The sequence below is a fragment of the Acinonyx jubatus genome, chromosome B2, assembly GCF_027475565.1.
Source record: "Acinonyx jubatus isolate Ajub_Pintada_27869175 chromosome B2, VMU_Ajub_asm_v1.0, whole genome shotgun sequence".
Classification (NCBI taxonomy): Eukaryota; Metazoa; Chordata; class Mammalia; order Carnivora; family Felidae; genus Acinonyx; species Acinonyx jubatus.
In genome coordinates, this window is record NC_069385.1 from 120,792,648 (window position 1) to 120,818,254 (window position 25,607).

Sequence of the window (25,607 nt, forward strand, 5' to 3'; positions counted from 1 at the left end):
CTCCAGAAGCCCTCTGGGATAAACCTCCCTGCCTTTCCCCTTCTGCTAACCCTTGAAACCAAGCAGGCAGCCTTAAAATATTTCAGGTTTTGGCTCCTTTTGCAGAGGGCTGAGGTTTGGCCTGTCACCTTGCTAAACCACAGGTCTCTCTTGTTTATCAGCTGGGTAAGCTTGTATGGGGTTAGAAGATCACACCCATTCCTAACACAGGTCCTTTCGACTGCACAGCCTGATCTCCCTTAGTCCAAACTACTCAGCAAAGGGCATGGTGGGCACTCTCCAGAGGAGGCCAGACCGAATTGTCAGGAGAGACTGGACTGAAAATTCCGCCATATAAGAGGGAGCAGTGCCCATGATGAACCTGAATCCAGAACTGTGGATCTGGGAGACTGGAGTAAGGAGGGGGAAAATGGGTCCCAGGGTTTAGGAGGAGGCTCATGGTCAAAATGTGATAGGGTTCAGCCTTCAGCACTTGGGGATCTCGAGGGAAAATCTGACCTGGGGTGGAAACTTTATTTATTTATTTATTTATTTTGCATATTTAGGCCCTATCAGGCTAGACTGGGTTTCTCATCTGTGAGTACAGGTGACTGGGCTTCAGCTCAGGGGAGTTGTCTTCTACTTTTTGTCCTCGAGTCTCATTACAGGAGTAGAAACTGAGGGGTGCAGGGCCAGTAGCTGAATAGGATTTGGAAATGCAGGACTCAGAGCTGAGTGTTGATTATACCATACCAAAGCTTGTTTTTAAAAAATATATGAATATATGAACATGCATGTACTCTTCTTTTAGTAATTATATTGAATCCTCAAGAACCCACTTCCTAGTCAGGAGTTATAACCCCAGCCAGTGCCCAGGAAGTCCTGAGTGCCCCTTCTCCATCATAATCATCTTTTCTCCCCTCACCCCCATCCCAACTAAGCATGGTTCCCTCTTCTGTGGTAACAGTTTCTTTGCTTTGCTGTATGCTTTTCCATTGTGTTTGCACTCTCTGTGAAGTAAGGAATAGCTTCCCAATTCTGATTTTTCCTTCCTGCCCACAGGAGATTTCCCCCTCAGAGCTGAGAATCTCACTGGGCACTTCAAGTTCTGGGTTGTGGTGGGCTCTGGTGACCACAGGAGTGTTTGGAGCTGCTTCCCTCTGGCTGTGGTGGGTAAACTCCCCTTCTATCCTCTCTCATCAGCTGGCAAAAACAATCCATGAATAATGTGCAGAACATCATCTTCATGAAATGGTGGTGGCGAGGGCTGTTAGGAAGTTGGGAGAAGAATTCTACCCAAGTGAATGAATTTAGAGGCAGTTTGTCATATTAATCCCATGAAAGGAGCCATGAGGGAGACTAGAGTATGCCAACCTGCTCAGGTCAAAGGGTTCGTAACTCCTCTTACCTCTCTCTTCATTAAGGCAGCCTCAGTGACCTTGCTTGGCCTGAATGCTGGTGCCCCACTCCCCAAGAACACATCCTCCCATGCAATTTTACCTTCCTGGTGCAGGTATATGGTAGTTTGGACTGGACTGGGAGTCAGAGTTACAATTATTTACTTATAAGAATGTTACTGACGTCTCAGTCACACATTAAGCTCCCTTAATTGTCTTTTTCATACACACTAATGTTTCTCAGGGATTTAATAATTGCCTGATGTTTTCATTTTCTTACTTTTCATGATCTTTTAATTTTATAAATGTGAATCCTTCTCAGTCCCTTCAAATTCATTATGGTTGTTGTCTAGGTCATTTTGTTGGTGAAGGCTCCCTTCTGCCTTCCCAGCACCTAGGACACCCTAGCCCTTCTAGACCTCTCCCAGCTGTCCCGTAGACTCTTCTTCCTCCTGACTTTTCTTGGTGACTCCCTTTTCCCTCTTGTGGGTTGATGCTCTGGTTTCCAAGATTCCACATCTTTTTTGGTATACACACTCCTTTTCCTGGAGTACATCCCTATACTTCCCAAAAAAGGTTCACAGGAAGAAAATCTTAGTTTCCTTAATGTCTTATTTTCCTTCTATTTTATGGGAGTGGGTTTGGGAGTCATGGTCATCCCCAGCAGGGACATCTAGGGTCACAGGAAGATCCCCATCAAGGTGCACAGATGGCCCTTCTCCTGATGAGGAATCTGAATCATCCCTATCCCGATTACCCAAGCAGGCAGCACAATAATACCAGGGCCTGAGGTCTTCTCTGACTCTTAGGTCCCTTATAAGTCCCTGTTTGGGGAGATTAAGCTGAAGGACTAGGTGACCTTGTACAAGCATCATTAGGCTCTGGGTCTTAGTTTCCTTCCCTGGGCAATGTACTGATTGGAAGGCCTTCCTCACATAGCTGAGGATCAGATGTGGGGGAAAATGCTTTGATAATAATAAAATAAAATTTAAAAAGGGGCATCTGGCTGGCTCAGTCACTAGAGCATGTAACTCTTGTTCTTGTGGTTGTAAGTTTGAGCCCTGTGTTGGGTGTAGAGATTACTTAAAAAAAAAAAACAAACATATTTTAAAAAACAAAAAGCAAATGACAGCCTGCATTTATGTTCCTTCCTGAACTTTCACGGAGGAAGAAAGAGAGGAGAGGCAGAGCAAATGGGAATCACAGCCAGGAGAACAGAAGGATGGGGGAAAAGCATAAGAGGTCGGAAGGGGAAATGAGGAGGAAGGATAGTTTGATGGGGGAAGAGCCTCCAGAATGAGTCACAGTAAGTGTGATAGAGGGGTGGAACCTGGGAATATCTCTGGAAACCCACATTTGGCTGCTTTTACAGTTCTCACTTCTCTATCTACCAGGAGATCCATACCAACTTGGTTAGAAACCTACAAAAATGGAACTGAGCTCCTGATTTTTAGACTGGCACCATCACCATCCCCAAGCTCTTTCTTTACTTCTTTGCTATCTCCTCACCCCCCATCCCCAACTCTTTCCCTGGTGCTCTTCTTCCCATCATGTTATTCTTCCCATCATACTCTTCAAGGTAGCCACTTTTGGGACTCCTGTCATGACCAACAAAGCCTTGAGTGACCATAGCACTCATTTCCTTGTCATTCTGTAGTCTGGAGCTTCCTCCTGTCCCCCAACTCCCTCTCTTGTTCTGCACTCTCCACACACCCTTTCAGCGCCAGAACTTGCCTGATGGGAACCTGCAGGACAGCCTGCAGGACAACCAAATAGCCCCAGTGCCCCAACTAACTCCCTGTACTCACTCACCTCCCTCTGCACTTACTCACCTTCCCCCGACCATGCTCTTCCTGCATTCTAAGCTATAATCCGTTCTAGGTGTTATCAGTTCCCAAGCAGTGTTTGATCAAGCAGAGTGGCAGGATATGGGTGCTGAATTCAAGGCATGGGAGGTAGGATCCCCTGCTGGGGGTTCTCTGGTTTTTAAGATTAGGAGAGTTCCAGTTTTATTTTTTATTTTAGAGAGACAGAGAGAGAGAGCGAGCAAGCACACACTCGCATGAATGGGGAGAGGGGCAAAGGGAGAGAGAGAGAGAGAGAGAGAGAGAGAGAGAGAGAGAGAGAAAGAGAGAGAGAGAGAGAGAGAGAGAGAGAGAGAGAATCTTAAGCAGGCTTGAAAGCCTGATGCAGGGCTCTATACCAAGACCCTGGGATCATGACCTGGGCTGAAATAAAGAGTTGTCCCCTCAAATGACTGAGCAACCCAGGTGCCCCTGGAGAGATCCAGTTTTAAAGGAGAGGTACTGGATAAGAACCTAGGTGACCAGTTTCAGTTCAAACACCATCCTCTCTGGGACCAGTTAATTGACAAACTGGACTTGTTAGGGGATGGAAAAACATCTAACTTGACTTTTTCATTATATAATTCTCTCCAAAGGCATCCTTTGCCCTAGGCTTTTCTGAGCACTACATGGTCTGGTACTGTCTTGCCTGTTGTTAATCTGGGGAAGCTGAAAATCTTCTTGAATTTGGCAGGTTTTTTTTTTTTAAGTTTATTTATTTTGAGAGAGAGAGAGAGGAGAGAGGGAGGGACAGAGAGAGAAGGAGAGAGAGAGGGAGACTCCTAAGCAAGCACTGCACTGTCAGCACAGAGCCCAATGCAGGACTTGGACTCACAAACCACGAAATCATGACCCAAGCCAAAACCAAGAGTTGGCTTCTTAACCAACTGAGCCACCTAGGCAACCTGAATTTGGTGGGTCTTGATGGTTTACCTGGTGGTGTTATCCAATCCCTTATCCCCAAGGGATCTGAGGCCCTGGTAATCATATTTTTCTCAGCTGGGGTTGCTGCACATATGCTTTCATAGTCATAATTGGGCATGGAGTACCAGGAGACACCCACATGGATCATCTGAGTTCTACACAGACTCCTACCTGCCTTCATAATGGAGGCCCACTTCCTCTTCCTGTTAGAGTTACTCCTACCAGTACTGAATCTCCTTTTTTCTTCTATTGGTGTTTGGATCCAAGGAGACCAGAGTGTCTAGATAGCAGCCACAGTTTTAGGTCAGTATGACCCTTACTGTATCACTTGGCAAGAGGGTTCCATGACTTCTAATCCAGCATAGCCAGGACTAAAAGAAGCAAGAAGCACAAATTCCCCCAATGGGTTATTGGCTGTAATAGAAAATGAGCCCACTCCTCCCATCCCTTCATTCTTGGACCAATGTCCTGTGTACTGTTCTCACTGGGGACATAACACCAGATTCTCTGATTCAATAAATACACTACATTATGAACATTGACACCTTATCTTGAAAAGTATTACTTCTGAGCTGATGCTTCAGCAGCACTATCAGCAGATTATCCCAGTGCTCTGCCAGCAGCTTCAGATTGGTGCAATGTGTGATATTGTCAGTGGATACCACGGTCATCACCCCACTTTTCACTTCTTATTTGTTGTGAAGTGGGTCTCCTGGACAGAGCCATGTTGTATGGGCCAGACACTCTGTAATTCCCTTGATGGTGGTATTTGGCCAAGGTTCTAAGAACAGAAAATGCAAATTCTTACCCAGAATCAGTGTCTATTTGTAAGAAATGAACGACTGGCTCTTGAAAGTGGAGGAAATCCAATGTAGTCAACTTGCCATCAAGTAGCTGGTTGGTATTTTTGAAGAATATTGCCATATTGTAGGCTGAGCATTAGTCTCCAGTGCTGGCAGGTAGGCCATTAAAGAGGCACAACTGAAAATGGAGTTAAGAAAACAATTCAATTCATAAAAGCATCAAATACTTAGGAATAAATTTAAGTAAATAAGCGCAAGGCTTGTCTGCTGAAAACTGAAACATTGCTGGGAGAAATGAGTGGTCTAAATACATGGAGAGACATTTAATGTTCTTGACTGGAAGACTCAGTATTGTCGAAATGACAATTCTCTCTAAATTGAATAAAATCCCTATCAAAATCCCAGCAACTGTTTTTTATAAAAATTGACTCACAGATGCTAAAATTTGTACAGGAATACAAATGATTTAGCATAACAAAACAATTTTGAAAAAGGAGAATGAAGTAGGAGGACTCATACCACCCAGGTTCAAAATTTACTATTGTGATCTTATGATTCATATATCTCATATATATTTGGTCTTTCTCCATGGTTCCTGGTTCCACGAAGCCCCCCAAACCCTTGGAATTTCCTAAGTGTTAAGAATGATAAAAGTGTCTTTTGTTATGTGAATGACATGACTTTTGGAAAGCACCTAAGGAAGGGGGCTATTTGCCAATAGAGCCAAGCAAGTGATTAGAAGATTGGAACTTTTAGTTCAACCCCTGACCTCCAGGGAGGGAAAACGGGCTAGAGATTGAATCCATTTGGCAATGGCCAATAATGTAATCAATCACACCTATGTAATAAAGCCTCCATAAAAACCCAAAAGGACATGTTTGGAGAGGTTTGAGTTGGTAAACATAGGGAAGTATTAAGAGAGTGGCACATGTAGAGAGGGCTTGGAAACTCTGTGCCCTTTCCTGTGCATCTCTTCCATCTGGCTATTCCTAAGGTATATCCTTTTATAAGAAACTAGTAATCTAAAATGTATTTTTTTAATGTTTATTTATTTTTGAGAAAGAGAGACAGAATGCAGGCAGGGGAGAGGTAGAGAGAGAGGGAGACACAGAATCCGAAGCAGGTTCCAGGCTCTGAGCTGTCAGCACAGAGCCCTACGCAGGGCTTGAACTCACAGACTGGGAGATCAAGACCTGAGCTGAAGTTGGATGCTTAATCGACTGAGCCACCCAGGTGCCCCGAAACTAGTAATCTAGTAAACAAATTGTTTCTCTGAGTTCTGTGAGCTTCTGTATGCAAATTAATTGAACCAGAGGAGTGAGTCCTTGGAACCTCTGATTTATAGCCAGTTGGTCAGAAGCACAGGTAACAACCTGGGCTTTCAACTGGCATTTGAATTAGTGGGTTGGAGGGGGGCAGTCTTGTAGGACAGAATCTTTAACCCGTGGAATCTGATGCTAACTCTGGATAGATAGTCAGAATTGAGTCACATTGAAGGACACCTAGCTAGTGTCTGAAGCATTGTTTGTTGTCTGTATGGGGACCCCCACAATTGGAAATTGGTAGCAGAATTCTATTAACTATACAGCCGTAGTAATCAAGATAGTGTTATATTGGCACAAAGACACGCATATAAAGCAATGGAACAGAGTTGAGGATCTAGAAATGCATTCTCATATTAATGGTTAGTTCGTTTTCAAGGTGTTGAAGGAGAGTAAGTCTCGTCAACAAATAGTGCTTGGACATTTCGATATCTGCATGCATTGTATAAATTTTGACCCTTACCACACATCAAACACAAAAATTAACTCGAAATGGATCATAGACCTAAATGTAAGGTCCAAATGTAAGGAAAATAAAAAAACAAGCCACTAACTGGAATAAATTATTTACAGGCCATACATCTGGTAAGGAACTAGTATCCAGAATATATAAAGAACTATTAGTCAATAATAATATAAATAAGCTGATTAAAAATTGAACACCCAAAGAATACAAAAACACTAATTCAAAGGAATACATGCATCCCTATGCATAAACATTATACAGCAGTGTTATTTACAATAGCCAAGATACAGAGGCAGCCCAAAGGTCCATCCATTGATGAATGGGTAATGAAGATGTGAGATACACATACATATTAGTGGATATATATATGTATATATAATGGGATATTATTAAGTCATGAAAAAGAATGAAATCTTGGCATTTGTAACAATATGGATGGAGCCAGAAAATATGCTAACTGAAATAAGTCAGTCAGAGAAAGAGAGATAGCATATGATTTCACTCATAGGTGAAATTTAAGAACAAAAAAAATGAGCATAGGAGGAAAAAACAGAGACAAGTCAATAAACAGACTCTTAATTATAGAGAACAAGCCGATATTTACCAGAGGAGAGGATAGGTGATAGATTAAGAAGTGCACTTGTGATGAGCACCAGGTGATGTATGTAAGCGTTGAATCACTATATTGTACACTGAAACTAATATTACACTGTATGTTAACCAACTGGAATTAAAATAAAAAATGGACAAAAGATTTGAATCACCATTTTACCAAAGAAGATATATGAATGCCTATTATGCTTATGAAAAGATTAGTATTTCAACAATTTAGTCATCAGGTGGAAAACTATAACCAAATGAGATTCCACACTGAGATACAATTATAGCATGGCTATTATAAGAAAAAACATTGTATAAAGAGAAGAGCATTGTCAAGGAGAAACTAGAACCCTCATACATCGCTAGTGGGGAAGTAAATTAGTAGAGTCACTTTGGAAGACAATTTGACACTCTCTTAAAAATCATTAAACATAAATTTAAAATAGAGTTTAGCCATCCCACTCCTGTGAATCTACCCAAGATGAAGAAAAACACAAGTTCACACAAAGACATATAAATGACTGTTCATGGCTTCAATATTTATAATAGCCTCCAAACTGGAAAGAACATAAATGTCTACCAACTGATGGTGGGAAAAACAAACTTTGGTAATCTATACTATGCAGTACTTACTATTCAGCAATTACAAGGAACAAACAACTGATACATGCTATCACATGGATGAACACCAAAGGCATTATGCTAAGTTAATGTAATCAGACACAAAAGATTGTGTAATGTACAATTTCATTTATATGATACACCTAGGGGTGCCTGGGTGGCTCAGTCGGTTGGGCGTCCGACTTCGGCTCAGGTCGTGATCTCGCGGTCTGTGAGTTTGAGCCCTGTGTTGGTCTCTGTGCTGATGGATCAGGGCCTGGAGCCTGTTCAGATTCTGTGTCTCCCTCTCTCTCTGACCCTCCCCTGTTCGTGCTCTGTCTCTCTCTGTCTCAAAAATAAATAAACATTAAAAAAAAATTTTATATGATACATCTAAAAAGGGCTAAAAATAACTGATCAGTGGATGGCTAGAACTAGGGCTGGGAGTGGAGATTAGAACAAGGAAAATTTTGGAATAATGGAAATGTCCTAAAACTTAATTCTGGTGATAGTTGCACAACTCCATAATCTTACTAAAATCATTGAACTATTGAATTGTATATGTAATAAAGTGGGTGAGGAATGGTGAAGGTAAAGATTTAGGTTGTCAAAATGTTCCTTCTGAGAAAGCAGTTGCATTACCACCATTCTCTTATGCTTCCTATCATTAAAAACAGTAGGTTTTTTGAGGGTGGTGGTGGTGGTTAAAGTAATTCTGGGCACAGAAATGAGTAGATAGAATCCTTGAGGATATATAATTTCCTCAGAGTACTAATGGTACTTCACAACCTCCTTTGTCTCCAACAGGAGTCCTCCTGCTCCCTGCTGCATTTTCCAGGATCCTATAACTAGTTTGACATGGGACTTTTCAAGACTATGTCCAATTTTTCAGATCCTGTCTTCTCTATTTAGAAGGGGATGGGCAGCATACTACAGACCTAATTCATTCTTGGTCATCAGATAGGGGATTTAGAGATTGTACACCCTTATACTTGTCAAGAACATTGAGATGACTCAGTCTGAGTCCTTCACTTTTTGGAGGTGTGAACTAGGGTCTGAAACTGATGACTGCTTTAACCAAAGCCTGGTAGAGAATTAGAGGCAGTGTTAGAACCCAGAACTCCTGAATATGAGGCCAGGGTACTGTGTGCTGCAGAGCACTTGAGTTTGTAGCAGCCAATAGAGAAATGAGGCTCAGAGTCTTTGCCACAATGAGCAAGTGATTCTGAGGCTGATGGTTCTGGTGAAATTTGTAGACCTTCAGGATCCAGAGCCCAGCTCCATTACTGCATTACCGGGGAATGAGAATGAAGGTGGGGTAGGAGTGTGGTTAAGAGGATGTGTGTGTGTGTGTGTGTGTGTGTGTGTGTGTGTGTGTGTTTGTGTGTAATCACAAGATCTAGCCCTGCTTTGTGGTAGTAAGATCCATCCACTCTCATCTGTTCAAACTTTGCAGATGCAGGGTCTCAATAGAGATGAGGAAACTGAGGATAGGAAGGTTTAGGTATTCAGTGGGGTCATGGAGCTAGTACTTGGTTGTATTTGCAAAGGCAAGTACTAGGTCTCACTGTGTTTTGTATGACACCTCCTCTTTTTTTTTCTTGAAAGGGTTTGATCTCTTGTTCTTTTCTCTTTTAATATTATGAAATATAAAATATATGCAGAAAAGTACTGAAACCACATGTAGAGTTAACTAGTGATTATGATCATGTAAGCAACATGCAGGCCAAGAAGCAGATGGGGTCAGAACCCCACAACTGTGCACCTCTCACATTATTATACCCTTTCTCAGCGCCCCTAGTAATTACTCATCTGACTTGTGATAATAATCTCTTCCTCATCTGTGTTTGCAACTGCTGTGATAAAAGGATTGCTTCTCAATTCTGGTCTCATCTTCCCTCTTGAGGCCATGTTTCTGAGACCCTCTCTGCCAGTGCAGGCCACAGACCTTGGTGGCTTCTGGTCCCTGTGGGAATTCTTGGAGCTGATTCTGTCTGGCTGTACCAATGAGCTCTTCTTGTTTGCTCACACATTTGCTCTATGAACATTCATGCACACTTGTGTGTGTGTGTGTGTGTGTGTGTGTAAATTTAAGATTACATTTCTCTGGGATAAATGTCTAAATAGTGAATTGCATGTTAATTAAACAAACAAAAAAGACTGCCATACTTGTTTTCCAAAGTAGCTATACTATTTTACATTCCCACCAGCAATGATTGAATTCAGTTTCTCTGCATCCTCACCAGCATTTGGTATTAATCACTATTCCTTATTTTATCCATTCTGATTTTGGTTTTAATATGCATTTTCCTAGCGGCCAAAGCTGTTAATCATCCTTTCATGTCTTTATTTGCCATCTGCATGTTCTCTTTAAGGAAATGTCTGTTCATGTCTTTTGTTCATCTTCCTATTGTATTGGTTGTTTTTTTAACTGTTGAATTTTTAGATTTTTAAAAAATGTATTCAAGATATAAGTCCTTGGTTGGACATGTGGTTTGCAGTGGTAAACTTCTGAGGTCATGCATATGGGATTTTCTTCCTCTTTTTCAGGGGCAGATTCTGGAGTCAAGGCTAGCTGTGGCTGGGAAAGCTGAGTCTTGGCAGTCGCAGGGTGCCCAGGCTCAGGGGACCTATTCCCCCCTTTCTCGCACCTCCTCCCCAGCCCAAAGGGTGCAGGGGAAAGTTAGTGCCATTTCTATCCCTATTTCTGAAAACAAGATGCAGAATATAATGTCCTGGACTGGGGTCTCTGACTCTTGGGGGTCTTGGGAGATGGCCTCCATCACAGAGAAGCCTGGATTCTAGTCTAGCTGAGGGGTTCTGTGTTCTGGCCAGCCTCTCCGCCTGCACCTCACTTTCCTTCCCCAGGCACAGGGTGATCAGACAGCCTGCCTGTCATAGCTGAGGAGAGGAAATCTCTTAGGAAAGTATTCTGTAACCAGAGAGCATGCTGTCAATGGTAATGCCTGAGAGGGCAGCTCCTAGGATATCTCCAAACCCTAACTGGAACGCCTGATGCCACCCTCGTTTCACTCCCTGAATTCTCTGAGGGGAAGGATGGTTGAGGGGTTGCAGCCTGAGGGGCAGGAGGAGGGGGAGAAGCTGGCAGAGTTGGAAGAAATAAGAGAGATGAACAGGGCGGGAAGGAGCGGTGACTTGCAAGCGCTGGGCCAAGACCCCCTTGCGGAGCCCACACATGGTGGGTCTCATCCCAGCGCCCTGGGTCCCGCCGCTGCGTTGTATGAAACAGGATAAAAACGTACCCCACACAGCTGGTTCCCAGCCTGGGTGCCCCTAACCCCGCCTCTCTTTGATCCGTTTGTGCTTCGCTGTGCCCCACCCCCATCCCTCATTCTCATCCTACTCGGACTGGGCAGCCAGTTCCTCAGCTCGGTTCTTGGCTTCTAAAGCCACGAGTCACTAAATCACTTGTGGCTTTTTCACAAGGAGGTCTGAGGTTCCCAAGTCACCATTCCTTGGCTCCTGCCTGGAGGGCCTTTCACTGGCAGAATCCACGGCCTCAATAAGCTCCCTAAAGGGCTCTGCTGTCCTGGTGCGACACCGGGAAGGCCTTTTCTGCTCCAGGACAGGCTTTGGGGGACTGGCAGGACGGTCAGCACGCCAGCCCCCCTGCTGAGCTTCACTAGTCTCCAATGTGTCACCTACTGTGGGCACTTCGGCCCCCTTGGAGACGGTTGTCTTGGCGTCCGGTGGTCAGCCTCAGGGAGGGGATAGTCTGCAGGGGCTCAGTTATCCGGAGAGCGGAGGGGACACCAGGCCTGAGGGGCAAGCTGCACAAAAGCCAGGAGGCCCATCGTCCTCCACTAACTCATTTCCTGGCACCGGTTTATTGGCATGCTGACCTCGGTAGGGGCCAGCAGGAGAAAGTGTCTTTTTCTTGGTATACTTCTCTCCAAAAACAGCATCAGCCCTCAGCTTCCTGGGGCTCAAGGGAGGCCTCTCCTTTGGGGAAGCTAAAAAGCCTCTTGGGCTCTGTCCTCGGCTGAAGCTGCTGAGACCCCTGTCTGGTGGAGCTGTGGTTACCTGGAGGTCAGAAATGGGGGGCGGAGTTGGGGGTGGGGGCGGAAAAAGAAAGAAAAACAAACACCCCCCAAACAAAACCCTCAATTCCCCAAATCCCTGCTCCTCCAATTCCATTTATATAACCCATCTTTTAGCAATTGATAAAACAACTAAACAAAATATCAATAAAGACAGAGAACCTGAAAAAAACCCAATAACAAACTATCAACCACCTTGATCTAATTGTCATTTATAGACCATTACCTCACAGCAATTGAAGAATAAAACTTTTCAAGTGCATGCAGTAGATAGGTAATATACTGTGCTAGAAAACAAGTCTCAATAAATGAAAAAGGATAGAGATCATACAGAATGTATTCTCTGAATATAATGTAATTAAATTATAAATTAATACCAATCGAATATATAGGAAGGCCCAAATATCTGGAAATCAACACACCTCTATATAGTTCATAGGTTGAAGACAAAATTACAAGGGAAATATAAAAATATTTAGAATTAAAAATTTCAACAATACAACTTATTAACATTTGTAGAATGCAGTTAAAAGAGTCACTTGAGGAAAACTTAAAGCTTTGGATGTTTAGATTAGAAAAGAAGAAAGACCTCAGGGCACCTGGGTGGCTCAGTCAGTTGAGTATCTGACTTCGGTTCAGGTCATGGTCTCACGGTTCATAGGTTGGAGCCCCAAGTAGGGCTTTGTACTAACAGTGCGGAGCCTGCTTCAGATTCCCTGTGACCCCCTCTCCCTGGCCCTTCCCTGTGGGTGTTCTCTCTCTCTCTCTCTCAAAAATAAATAAACATTAAAAAATACTAAAAAAAAAAAAAGAAAACCCTGAAAGCAGTAACATGAATTTCACCTTAAGAAACTAGAAAGAGTAAAATTAGTCCAAAGGATGAAAGGAAGGAAATGACAAAAAAAAATCAACTAAATAAAAAACAGACAGCAACAGTGACAATTAACAAAGGCAAAACTTTGTTCTTTGTTGACTTGACAAACCTTTAGGTAGACTAATCAAGAAAAAAAAGTGGGGTTCTGGGTGGCTCAGTTGGTTAAGCTTTTGACTCTTGATTTCCCCCCAGGTCATGGATTCTGAGTCCATCTCCCCTTGGGCTGGCTCTGTGCTAACGGCACAGAGCCTGCTTGGGATTTTCTCTCTTGCTCTCTCTCTGCCTCTTCCAACCTCTCAAAATAAATAAATAAACATATAAAAAAGACTCAACATTGTAAAGATGACAGTTCTCCCCAAATTGATCTATAGATTGAACAAAATCCCAAAACAAAATTTGAGGATAACTTTTGGTAAACATTGGTTAGCTGATTTTAAAATTTATATGAAAACATTAAAGACCCAGAACAACTAAAGCAATTCTTAAAAAGGCAAATAAAGTTAGAGAACTTATTTTCAGCTAAAAAAGCTGAGATGATTTGTTGTGTTTATGACCACTTCTATACAGTTATACATACTATCTACTTGTACAATTTCTGTTGATTTTCTTCCTGTTATCCATCAAAGAAATGCATATGTAACCACTTTGGGAAAGGACAGAATGGGTGAGGGAAACTAGAAAATCAAACACCAGCCTCCGCAAGGCACAGAAGGAAATGCTATTTTAGAGCAGATTCTAGGCTAAAGCTGAGACCACACAGAGATGGAGGCCTCAGGCCAGCGGAAGAGGAACTGTGGCTCCATCGGAGATAAATGTAGAATCAGACTGAGCAGCAGGCCTTGGAAAGTGGTTTAGGGCAAAGTCTAAGGGAAAGAAATCCAAGCAAAGCTGGGTCTCCAAGATCAGTTTCAAAGAGAAATTGCCTTTCAATTATTTCTGGAGGTCTTTCTCCCTACCTTCCTTCCCCAAAACCTCTTATTCCAAAATGATCCAGAAAGCAGTGGCCCTGGATGGGGGTAAACTGTCCTAGAGACCCAGACAAATTCAACCTCTCCATCAGAACCCCTTAAACTGTATGAAAGGTTCTCTGATCCCTGCCTTGTTCCCATTCTTAGGGACAGCGCTACAGACACTGTCCCAGTCAAAAAGGAGGTCCAGGGAGGCTGCTCCGTGGTCCCCAGGTACCTAGGTGAAGAAGCATGCCCTCCTGGTTCTCCAGGGATCTATGTAGGGGATCCAGGCAGTACCCTTCAGGTAGGTCTGGAAGCGCACCACCGACCAGGCTGCATTCCCTTTTGAGTAGTCCAGCCTCTACTCCAGAGCTCAGGTCCCTGTTGAGGAAGATGCAATGTGCATAGGGGTAGGAGGCAGCTCACAACTGCGCAAAGGCTTCGGTTGGGGCATGCACAGGACGGTATGAGACCCTGGCCCCAGCCCCGCAGCATCCCCTTTCCAAGACAGTAGTTAGCCAGATCAGGGGTCATTCACAGTTCTCTTCTATGTGGGGCCAGTGGTGTCCCAGGAATACAAATGTGTGCATTATCCATGCCTTTGAAGTACCCAGGCTTTGCGAATCTGGGCTGGGGATAGGGTGGTGTCGAAGTACCTCAAGAAGTGGGACCCTTTGAGGTAGGTAGGTCTCGTGTGTGTGTGTGTGTGTGTGTGTTGGGGTGGTAGGGAAGGTGACGAGGATCAGAGAAGGCAGGTGAGCAAGGGGGCAGGAAGGAGAAGAGATCCAAAGGGATATACCTCTTTTCCTTCCTCCTCAAAGGCAGTTTCACTCCAGATCCCACACTCACTCTCCGGGGTCTCTGTCGGAATTAGCATCCCTGAGAGGAACAGGTGGAGATTTTGGACCACAGTGATCTGGTGCCTCAGGACTTCGGAGTCGGGGAACTCTGGCTACCTGTCTGCTCCTCTGTAAAAATAAACTCCATCTAGTTGGCTTCTCTAGAACAGGATACCCAGTGGAAACAGATATGGACAAGTGTCATGGGTCTCCAGGCATGAAAGAGGTTGTGAAATTGAAAAGTGAAACTTCTGAAAAAAACAAACATAAAACTAACCCTTGTGTGAATGGGGATTCCCAGATGCCTCCTTCCACATTTGGGCACACTACACCACCACAGTTATTTTCTGCATCCCAGAGGTTACCCTCAGTGCTGGACCCCTGAGATCAAAGTTGCAGACATTGGTACCTTTCTCTGAGCCCTCTTCTCTGCCACATAGGGAACCCTTGCCCATCGTCTCAAGACCAAGTCCTGCCCCAAAACACTCAGAAGGAGGAAGAAAGAAGACCATGATATTAGCTTGACTCTCAGCTTACTTTTCTTCTTCGTTTTCTAGAATCTCTGCCCTGAACTGGGCAGGGAAAAGGACTCAGAGACTCTTGACTCAAGATTCTCCTCAGTCTTTCCTATTCCCTTCTGGAAAAATATCTTTCTTCAAAGAGCTCAAGGACAGATAATAAGCACCTCTGGACAATGGAAGGTGGCAGGATGGAGGCTCTCTCTTTAGTTCAGGAGACAACCAATGGCTGCATCGGGTCAGATAGTGATTCTCTTACAGTTTTTGTTGTTGTTTGTTAACTTCTGTTTTGAGAACTATACCCCGCAAAGAGCCAGGAGCCCAAGGTAGTTTCCATGAGGATTTTGGCCACTTCTCATATGCCAAAGTGTCCTGCAAGCTTCGCATAATGCACTTGAGTTCACTCCATCAAGGAATATATTTGTGTGACTTTGGGATTGAGGTGGATTACAATTGTTTGTATATCATATCCAGGGATAATAGCACAATGTGGATCATATGTGTATCAGTCAATGTAGACAGTCCCTCAGGAAGCAGAATTTATTTACAAAGTTTAACAAGCAGTGTGTGGGGCACCTGGGTGGCTCGGTCGGTTAAGCGTCTGACTTCGGCTCAGGTCATGATCTCATGGTCCGTGAGTTTGAGCTCCGCGTTGGGCTCTGTGCTGACTGCTCAGAGCCTGGAGCCTGTTTCAGATTCTGTGTCTCCCTCTCTCTCTGCCCCTCCCCTGTTCATGCTCTGTCTCTCTCTGTCTCAAAAATAAATAAACATTTAAAAAAATTAAAAAAAAACAAGCAGTATGTACAAATATTAATCAATACATGTTTTAATCTATGTTACAAATGTTTAAAAATGCCTTAACTAGTTTCAATGTATCGTCTTTACAGATATGTGTTTTTATAATATATTTATTGATATATAACTCACATACCATACAATTTTTCCACCTAAATCATACAATTAAATGGTTTTTAGTACATTCATAACATTTTAATATTTATTTATTTGTTTAAAAGTTTATTTTTGAGACAGAGAGAGAGCATGAGCGGGGGGGGGGGGGGTGCAGAGAGAGAGGGAGAGAGAGAATCCTAAGATTCTCTGACAGAATAGAGCCCAGTGCAGTGTTCCATCACATGAACTGTGAATTCATGACCTGTGCTGAAACCAAGAGTTGGACGCTTAACCAACTGAGCCATCCAGGCACCCCAATATTTATTATTTTAAGGTAAGCTCTATGCTGAATGTGGGGCTTGAACTCATGACCCTGAGATCAAAAGTCACACGCTCTACTGCCTGAGTCAGCCAGGGACCCCTGTTCATTGCGTTTTGCAATCATCGCTACCATCAATTTAGAACATTTTCATCAGCCCCAAAGAAACCCCTGTACACATTAGCAGTCACTTCTCTCTCCCATTTAGCCCCAAATCTCCCAGCGCTAAGTAACCAATAGTCTATTTTCTGTCTCTATGTATTTAACTATTTTGGATATTTCACATAAATGGAATCATGCAATGATTTGTTTATTTTATTCATTTGATGGACAACTGGGTTATTTCTACCATTTGTCTATTAAGGAATAATGCTGTTGTGGATATTTGTGCACAAGTTTTTGTGTGGATGTATGTGTTTACTTCTCTCAGATATATACCTGTGAATGGAATTGCTTGGTCATATTACTCTGTTTAAAGTTTTTTAAAAAAAATATTTTTTCTGGGGCACCTGGGTGGCTCAGTCGGTTAAATGACTTCAGCTCGGGTCATTATCTCGCAGTTCACGAGTTTGAGCTCCACGTTGGGCTCTGGTGCTGACAGCTCAGAGCCTGGAGCCTGCTTCAGATTCTGTGTTTCTCTCTCTCTGCCCCTTCCCTGCTCGTGCTCTGTCTCTGTCTCTTTCTCTCTCAGAAATAAGTAAATATTGAAAAACATTTTTTTTTCTGATTTAAAATATGTGGTAAGATACAGATGACATAAATTTACCATTTTAAGTGAAAATTCAGTAGTATTAAATACATTCATAATGTGCAACCATCACCATCATTGATCTCCATAACTCATTTTATTATGTAAAACTGAAACTCTTTACTCATCAAACAGTAATTCCCCATTCCCCCATCCCCTGGCAACCACCATTCTACTTTCTATGATTTTGACTACTTTATGTACCTCATATTAAGTGGAATCATAGAATATTTGTCCTTTTGTGGGTTGCCTTATTTCACTTAGCATAATATGCTCAATGTTCATTTATGTTACAGCACATGTCATAATTTCCTTCCTTTCTAAGGCTGAATATCCTTTTGTATGTAGATTGCATTTTCCCTATCCATTCATCTGTCAATGGATACTAGGATTGCTTCCATGTTTTAGCTGTAATGCTGAATAATGCTGCTGTGAACATTGGTGTACAAATATCTGTCTTTGAGACTCTGGTTTTAGTTCTTTTGGCATATACCCAGAAGTGGAATTACTGTATCATATTCTACCTTTAATTTTTCAAGGAAACACCATACCACTGTTTCCCACAGTGGCTGTTCCATTTTACATTCTCACCAGTAGTGATCAAGCGTTCTAATTTCTCCACATCCTGGCCAGAACTCTTTTTTTGTTTGTTTTGTGTTTTTTAATAGCAACCACCCTAATAGGTGTGAAGTGAGATCTCATTGTAGTTTTGATTTGCACTGCCCTAGTGAATAGTGACATTGAACATCTTTTCATGTGCTTGTTGGTTATTTGTATATCTTTTCCAGAGAAATGTCTTTTCAAGTCCTTTGACCGTTTTTGAATTGGGTTTTTGTTTTTCTTGTGGTTGTTGTTGTTGTTGTTGTTGAGTTTTAGGAGTTCTTTATATATTCTGGATATATTCTGGATATCTGTTATCAGATATATTATTTGCAAATATTTTCTCCCCTCTCTGTGGGTTCCCTTTTTACTCTGTTGCTACTGTCTTTCAATGTACAAAATTATCATGAAATATGATTTAACTATTTTTTTCTTTTGTTGCCTATGCATTTGGTGTCAAATATAAGATGTCATTGCCAAATCCAATGTTGTGAAGCTTTTGCCCTGGATTTCTTTTAAGAGTTTTATAGTTTTAAGTCTCTGACCTATTTTGAGTTATTTTTTCTGTTTGATGTTAGATGTAAGGGTACAATTTCATTCTTTTGTATGTGGATATCAAGTTTTTTCCAGCACCATGTGTTGGAAAAGTTCCTTTCCCCATTGAATGGTCTTTGCACCTCTGTCAAAAATCACTTGACCAAACATTTGAGGATTTTTTGGGGGGGGGTATCTATTCTACTCCATTAGTCTATATGTCTGTCCTTGTGCCAGTACCACAGTGTTTTTATCACTGAAGATTTGTAATATATTTTGAAATCGGGAAATGCATGATCTCCAACTCTATTCTTATTTCAAGATTGTTTTGGCTCTGGGTTCCCTTGTGATTCCATATGAATTTTGGGATGTTTCTGCAAAAAATGCCATTGTCGTTTTGAATTAAATTGCATTATATCTGTAGATCTCTTGGGTAGTATTGATATGTTAACCATATTAAGCCTTTCAAAACATGAACATGAGATGTGTTTCCATTTACTAGTTCTTTCAGCAACATTTTGTAATCTTTCATTCATTGGCTAAGTTTATTTCTAATTATTTTATTCTTCTTGATGCTATTGTAATTGGAATTGTTTTCTTAATTTCCTTTTCTGATAGTTCATTGTTACTGTATAGAAATGCAACTGATATGTATGTGTTGATTTTTATCCTATAGTTTTGCTGATTTCATTTATTGGTTCTAATAGTTTGTGTGTGTGTATAATCTTTAAGTTTTTTTTTTTATTAAACTATTGCTTTAGTGGGTCTCAAATTCTGTGACAGATTTTTGGTGAAGTTTTTTCCATTAAAAAGTACTGATTTTAGGGCTTGCTTTGGTAGTGTATATGAAAGTTGGAGCGATGCAGAGAAGATCAGCATGGCCTCATGTGCAAGGATGATATGCCAAAAGTACTGATTTTAAAAACTAGTAACTTAAAGATAACACACACACACACACACACACACACACACACACAAACACAACCCAAGTGGTCCACCAAACATTCTCCTACCCATCTGAAGGTTTTACAGTGCATTGTTATCATTAACCAGTCCTTTACTATTATTATTTTTTTTATATGACCTGACTTGAGTTTTTATTTATTTATTTTTCAATATATGAAATTTATTGTCAAATTGGTTTCCATACAACACCCAGTGCTCATCCCAAAAGGTGCCCTCCTCAATACCCATCACCCACCCTCTCCTCCCTCCCACCCCCCATCAACCCTCAGTTTGTTCTCAGTTTTTAAGAGTCTCTTATGCTTTGGCTCTCTCCCACTCTAACCTCTTTTTTTTTTTCCTTCCCCTCCCCCATGGGTTTCTGTTAAGTTTCTCAGGATCCACATAAGAGTGAAAACATATGGTATCTTTCTCTGTATGGCTTATTTCACTTAGCATCACACTCTCCAGTTCCATCCACGTTGCTACAAAGGGCCATATTTCATTCTTTCTCATTGCCACGTAGTACTCCATTGTGTATATAAACCACAATTCCTTTATCCATTCATCAGTTGATGGACATTTAGGCTCTTTCCATAATTTGGCTATTGATGAGAGTGCTGCTATAAACATTGGGGTACAAGTGCCCCTATGCATCAGTACTCCTGTATCCCTTGGGTAAATTCCTAGCAGTGCTACTGCTGGGTCATAGGGTAGGTCTATTTTTAATTTTCTGAGGAACCTCCACACTGTTTTCCAGAGTGGCTGCACCAGTTTGCATTCCCACCAACAGTGCAAGAGGGTTCCCGTTTCTCCACATCCTCTCCAGCATCTATAGTCTCCTGATTTGTTCATTTTGGCCACTCTGACTGGCGTGAGGTGATATCTGAGTGTGGGTTTGATTTGTATTTCCCTGATAAGGAGCGACGTTGAGCATCTTTTCATGTGCCTGTTGGCCATCCAGATGTCTTCTTTAGAGAAGTGTCTATTCATGTTTTCTGCCCATTTCTTCACTGGGCTATTTGATTTTCGGGTGTGGAGTTTGGTGAGCTCTTTATAGATTTTGGATACTAGCCATTTATCCGATATGTCATTTGCAAATATATTTTCCCATTCCGTTGGTTGCCTTTTAGTTTTGTTGGTTTCCTTTGCTGTGCAGAAGTTATCTTCATAAGGTCCCAGTAATTCATTTTTGCTTTTAATTCCCTTGCCTTTGGGGATGTGTCGAGTAAGAGATTGCTACGGCTGAGGTCAAAGAGGTCTTTTCCTGCTTTCTCCTCTAGGGTTTTGATGGTTTCCTGTCTCACATTCAGGTCCTTTATCCATTTTGAGTTTATTTTTATGAATGGTGTGAGAAAGTGGTCTAGTTTCAACCTTCTGCATGTTGCTGTCCAGTTCTCCCAGCACCATTTGTTAAAGAGACTGTCTTTTTTCCATTGGATGTTCTTTCCTGCTTTGTCAAAGATGAGTTGGCCATACATTTGTGGGTCTAGTTCTGGGGTTTCTATTCTATTCCATTGGTCTGTGTGTCTGTTTTTGTGCCACAGTCCTTTACTATTAAACTGAAATTGCCAATTGATGCAAACTGTTCTGAGACCATTCTTCCACCACTAATTAAGACTGGGGTGGCAGGTATTGGGGATAATATTCATTTAGCCTTCTGAGCTTCCTGGACATACCTGGTGACCTTGCCAGCTCCAGCTATCTTATTGTCCACTGCTTTGATGACACCTACAGCAATCGTCTGTCTCATGTCACAAACAGCAAAATGGCCCAGAAGAGGGTAGTCAGAGATGCTGTCAACACACATAGGCTTGCCAGGAACCATACAATGGCAGCGTCACCAGATTTCAATAACCTGGGGCCATCTTCCAGCTTTTTTCCAGAATGATGATCAATCTTCTCCAGCTCAGCAACTTACAAGTAGTGTAAGCTGTGTGAAAATCCAGCACAGTTGTATATCCAGCACTGATTTGGCCTGGATGGTTCAGGTGATTATCCTGGAAGCTAGCTGCTTCCATTGATGGGTCATTTTTGCTATCATCAGCCACATTGCCATGATGAACATATTTGACAGATATGTTCTTGACATTGAAGTCTATATTTTCCCCAGGAAGAGTCTCACTCAAAGTCTCATGGTGCATGTCAACAGACTTTACCTCAGTTCTAACACTTCTAACTCAGAAGTGACCACCATAGCAGGTTTAAGAACACTAGTCTCCACTTGGCCCACAGGGACAGTACCAATACAATCAATTTTGTAGATGTCCTGGTGGGACAGACACAAGGGCTTGTTAGTGGGACAAGTTGGTGGCAGAATGCAATCCAGAGCTTCAAGCAGCATGGTTCCACTGGAATTGCCATCTTTATAGGTAAGTTTCCATCCTTTGAAAGAAGGCATGTTAGCACTTTGCTGGAGCATGTTGTCACCATTCCAACCAAAAATTGGCACAAATGCTACTGGGATGGTAGCCAATTTTCTTAATGTAGGTGATGACTTTCTTAACCATTTCCTCATATCTCTTCCAGCTGTAGGGTGGCTCAGTGGAATCCATTTTGTTAACACCAACAAATGGTTGTTTCACACCCAGTGTGTAAGCCAGAAGGGCATGCTAATGGGTCTGCCATTCATGATACCAGCCTCAAATTCACCAACAGCAGCAACAATTAGGACAGTACAGTTGGCTTGAGATTTTTTTTTATAAAGTCTGTGCCCTGTGGCATCGATGATGGTCACATAACACTTGCTGGTCTTGAATTTCCACAGGGAGATATTAATGGTGATACCACATTCACCATTGCTTTCAGTTTACTCAAGACCCAGGCATACTTAAAGAAGCCCATTCTCATCTTGAATGCCCCCTTATCAAATTTTTCAATAGTTCTTTTGTTGATTCTACCACATGTTTAGATCATATGACCAGGAGTGGTAGACTTGCCTGCATCTACATATTCAATAACTATGATGTTGATATTAGTCTTCCTTTCCCATTTTGGCTTAGGTTTAGTGGTGGTTTTCATGACACCTGTGTTCTGGTGACAAATCTGTTGTAAAAAAGTTTAAGTTTTTCTACATATGAAATTGGGCCATGTGTGACAGAAATAATTTTATTTAAAAAATATTTTTAAAATTTATTTTTAAGTTTACATCTAAGTTAGTTAACATATAGTGCTATAATGATTTCAGGAGTTGATTCCAGTGATTCATCCCATAGTATAACACCCAGTGCTCATCCCAACAAGTGTCCTCCCTAATGCCCCTTACCCATTTAGCCCATCCCCCCCCCCCACAACTCCTCCAGCAACCCTCAGTTTGTTCTCTGTATTTAAGAGTCTTTTATGTTTGTTCCCCTCCTTGTTTTTATATTATTTTTGCTTCCCTTCCCTTATGTTCATCTGTTTTGTATCTTAAATTCCTCATATGAGTGAAGTCACATGATATTTGTCTTTCTCTGACTGACTAATTTTGCTTAGGATTGTTTGTTCTAGCTCTGAAAAGAATGCTGGCATAATTTTGATAGGGATTGCACTGAATGTGTAGACTGGGTAGTATTGACATTTTAACAATACTTGTTTTTCCAATCCATGAGCATGGGATGTTTTTCCATTTCTTTATATCTTCAGTTTCTTTCATAAGCTTTCTATGGTTTTTAGTGTACAGATCTTTTACTTCCTTGATTAGGTTTATTCCTGAATATCTTATAGTTTTTGGTGCTATTGTCAATGGGATTGGTTCCTTGATTTTTCTTTATTGCTGCCTTATTATTGGTGTATAGAAACGTAACTTATTTATGTACGTTGATTTTATATCCTGTGACTGCTGAATTCACATATTAGTTCTAATGTTTTTTTGGTGGACTCTTTTCTATGTAGAGTTTTCTATGTAGAGTATCATGTCATCTGTGAACAGTGAAAGTTTGACTTCTTTACCAGTTTGTATACCTTTTATTTCTTTTTGTTGTCTGATTGCTGAGGCTAGGACTTCCAGTACTATGTTCAATGACAGGGTGAGAGTGGACATGCCTGTCATGTTCCTGACCCTAGGGAGAAAGCTCTCAGTTTCTACCCATTGAGGATGATATTAGCTGTAGGCCTTTCATATATGGCTTTTATGATGTTGAGGCATGTTCCTTCTACCCCTACTTTCTTAAGGGTTTTTATCAAGAAAGGATAATGTATTTTGTCAAATGCCTTTTCTGCATCTATTGAAAAAATCATATGGTTCTTATGCTTTCTTTTAATAATGTGGTATATCACATTGATTTGTGAATATTGAACCAGCTCTGCAACCCAGGAATAAATGCCACTTGATCATGGTGGAAGACTTTTGATGACCAACTCAATTTCTTTGCTGCTTATGGGCCTGTTCAAGTTTTCTATTTCTTCCTGTTTGAATTTTGGTAGTGTGTGGGTATCTAGGTATTTGTCCATTTCTTCCAGATTGTCCAGTTTTTTGGCATATAATTTTTCATAGTATTTTCTTATAATTGTTTGTATTTCTGTGGTGTTGGTTGTGATCTTTCCTCTTGCATTCATGATTTTATCTATTTGGGTCCCCTCTCTCTTCTTTTTGAGAAGTCTGGCTGAGGGTTTATAAATTTTATTTATTCTTTTGAAAAACCAACTCTTAGATTTATTGATCTGTTCTACCGTGTTTTTGTTCTTGTTGTTGTTGTTGTTGTTTTGGATTCTATATTGTTAATTTCTGCTCTAATCTTTATTATTTATCTTCTTCTTCTGGCTTTGGGTTTCTTTGCTGCTCTGTTTCTAGTTCCTTTAGGTGTGAGGTTAGATTCTGTATTTGGGATTTTTCTTGCTTCATAGGCCTAGATTGCAATGTATTTTCCTGTTAGGACTGCCTTTGCTGCATCCCAAATGGTTTGGACTGTCGTGTTTTCATTATCATTTGCTTCCAAATATTTTTTAAGTTCTTCTTTAATTTCCTGGTTGGCTCATTCATTCTTTAGTAGGATGTTCCTTAACCTTCATGAACTTGGAGGCTTTCTAAATTTTTTCTTGTGGTTGATTTCAAGTTTCAAAGCATTGTGATCTGAAGATATGCTTGGTATGATCTCAATCCTTTTATATTTGTTGAGGGCTATTTTGTGGTCAGTATGTGATATATTTTGGAGAATGTTCCATGTGCACTTGAGAAGAATGTGTATTCTGTTACTCTTGGATGAAAAGATCTGAATATATCTGTTAAGTCCATCTGGTCCAATGTGTAATTCAGAGCCATTGTTTCCTTACTGATTTTCTGCCTAGGTTATCTGTCCATTGTTGTAAGTGGACTATTAAAGTCCCCTACAATCACAGTATTGTTGTCTACACATTTATTTATGTTTGCCATTAATTGATTCATATATTTTGATATTTTCACGTTGGGGGCATAAACATTTACAATTTTTGCTGTTCTTGATGGATTCACCCTCTAATTATAATATAATGCCCTTCTTCATCTCTTATTACAGTCATTGTTTTAAAACTAGTTTGTCTGATATAAGTATGGCTACTCTGGCTTTCTTTTGACATTCAGTAGCATAATAGATGGTTCTCCATCCCTTCACTTCCAATCTGCAGGTGTCCTCAGGTCTAAAATGAGTCTCTTGCAGGCCGCATATAGATGGATCTTGGTTTTTTATACATTCTGATACCCAATGTCTTTTAAATGGGGCATTTAGTCCATTTACATACAGAGTGATTATTGAAAGATGTGGCTTTAGTGTCATTATGTTATCTGCAGGTTTTGTGCTTGTGGTGTTGTCTCTGGTCCTTTGTAGATTTTGCTGCTTTCCACATGCAGAGTCCCCCTTAGGATCTCCTGCAGGGCTGATTTAGTGGTTATGAACTCTTTTAGTTTTTGTTTGTCTGGGAAAGCCTTTATCTCTCCTTCTATTCTAAATGACAACCTTGCTGGATAGAGGACTCTTGGCTGCATATTTTTCCTATTCAGCACATTGAATATTTCCTGCCACTCTTTTCTGGCCTGTCAATTTTCAGTGGACAGGTCTGCTACTTCTCTTATATGTCTACCTTTGTAGATTAAGGCCCGATTTGCCCCTAGCTGCTTTCAGAATTCTCTCTTTATCTTTGTATTTTGCCAGTTTCACTATGATATGGCATGGTGTTGACCTGTTTTTGTTGATTCTGAAGGGAGTTCTCTGTGCTTCCTGGACTTGGATGCCTGTTTCTTTCCCCAGGTTGGGAAAGTTCTCAGCTATAATTTGTTCAAATAAACCTTCTGCCTCTTTCTCTTTCTCTTCCTCTTCTGAAACTCCTATGATACAAATATAATTAATTTTACTGAATCACTTAGGTCTCCAATTCTCCCTCGTGGTCTAGTAATTTCCTTTTTCTCCTTTTCTCAGCTTCATCATTTTCCATAATTTTATCTTC

At 41.3% G+C, this 25,607-nt stretch overlaps 1 non-coding gene and 1 pseudogene across 1 annotated transcript; one reads left to right on the forward strand and one right to left on the reverse strand.

Moving 5' to 3' along the window:
* The first annotated feature begins 19,095 nt into the window (after positions 1–19,095).
* Positions 19,096–19,199, forward strand: LOC113597152 (U6 spliceosomal RNA). The gene has a single exon (XR_003418012.1). It is a non-coding gene; the product is annotated as a U6 spliceosomal RNA (small nuclear RNA).
* Positions 19,200–19,363: 164 nt separating this feature from the next.
* On the reverse strand, positions 19,364–22,152 carry LOC113597142 (elongation factor 1-alpha 1-like; annotated as a pseudogene).
* Between the last annotated feature and the right edge of the window lie 3,455 nt (positions 22,153–25,607).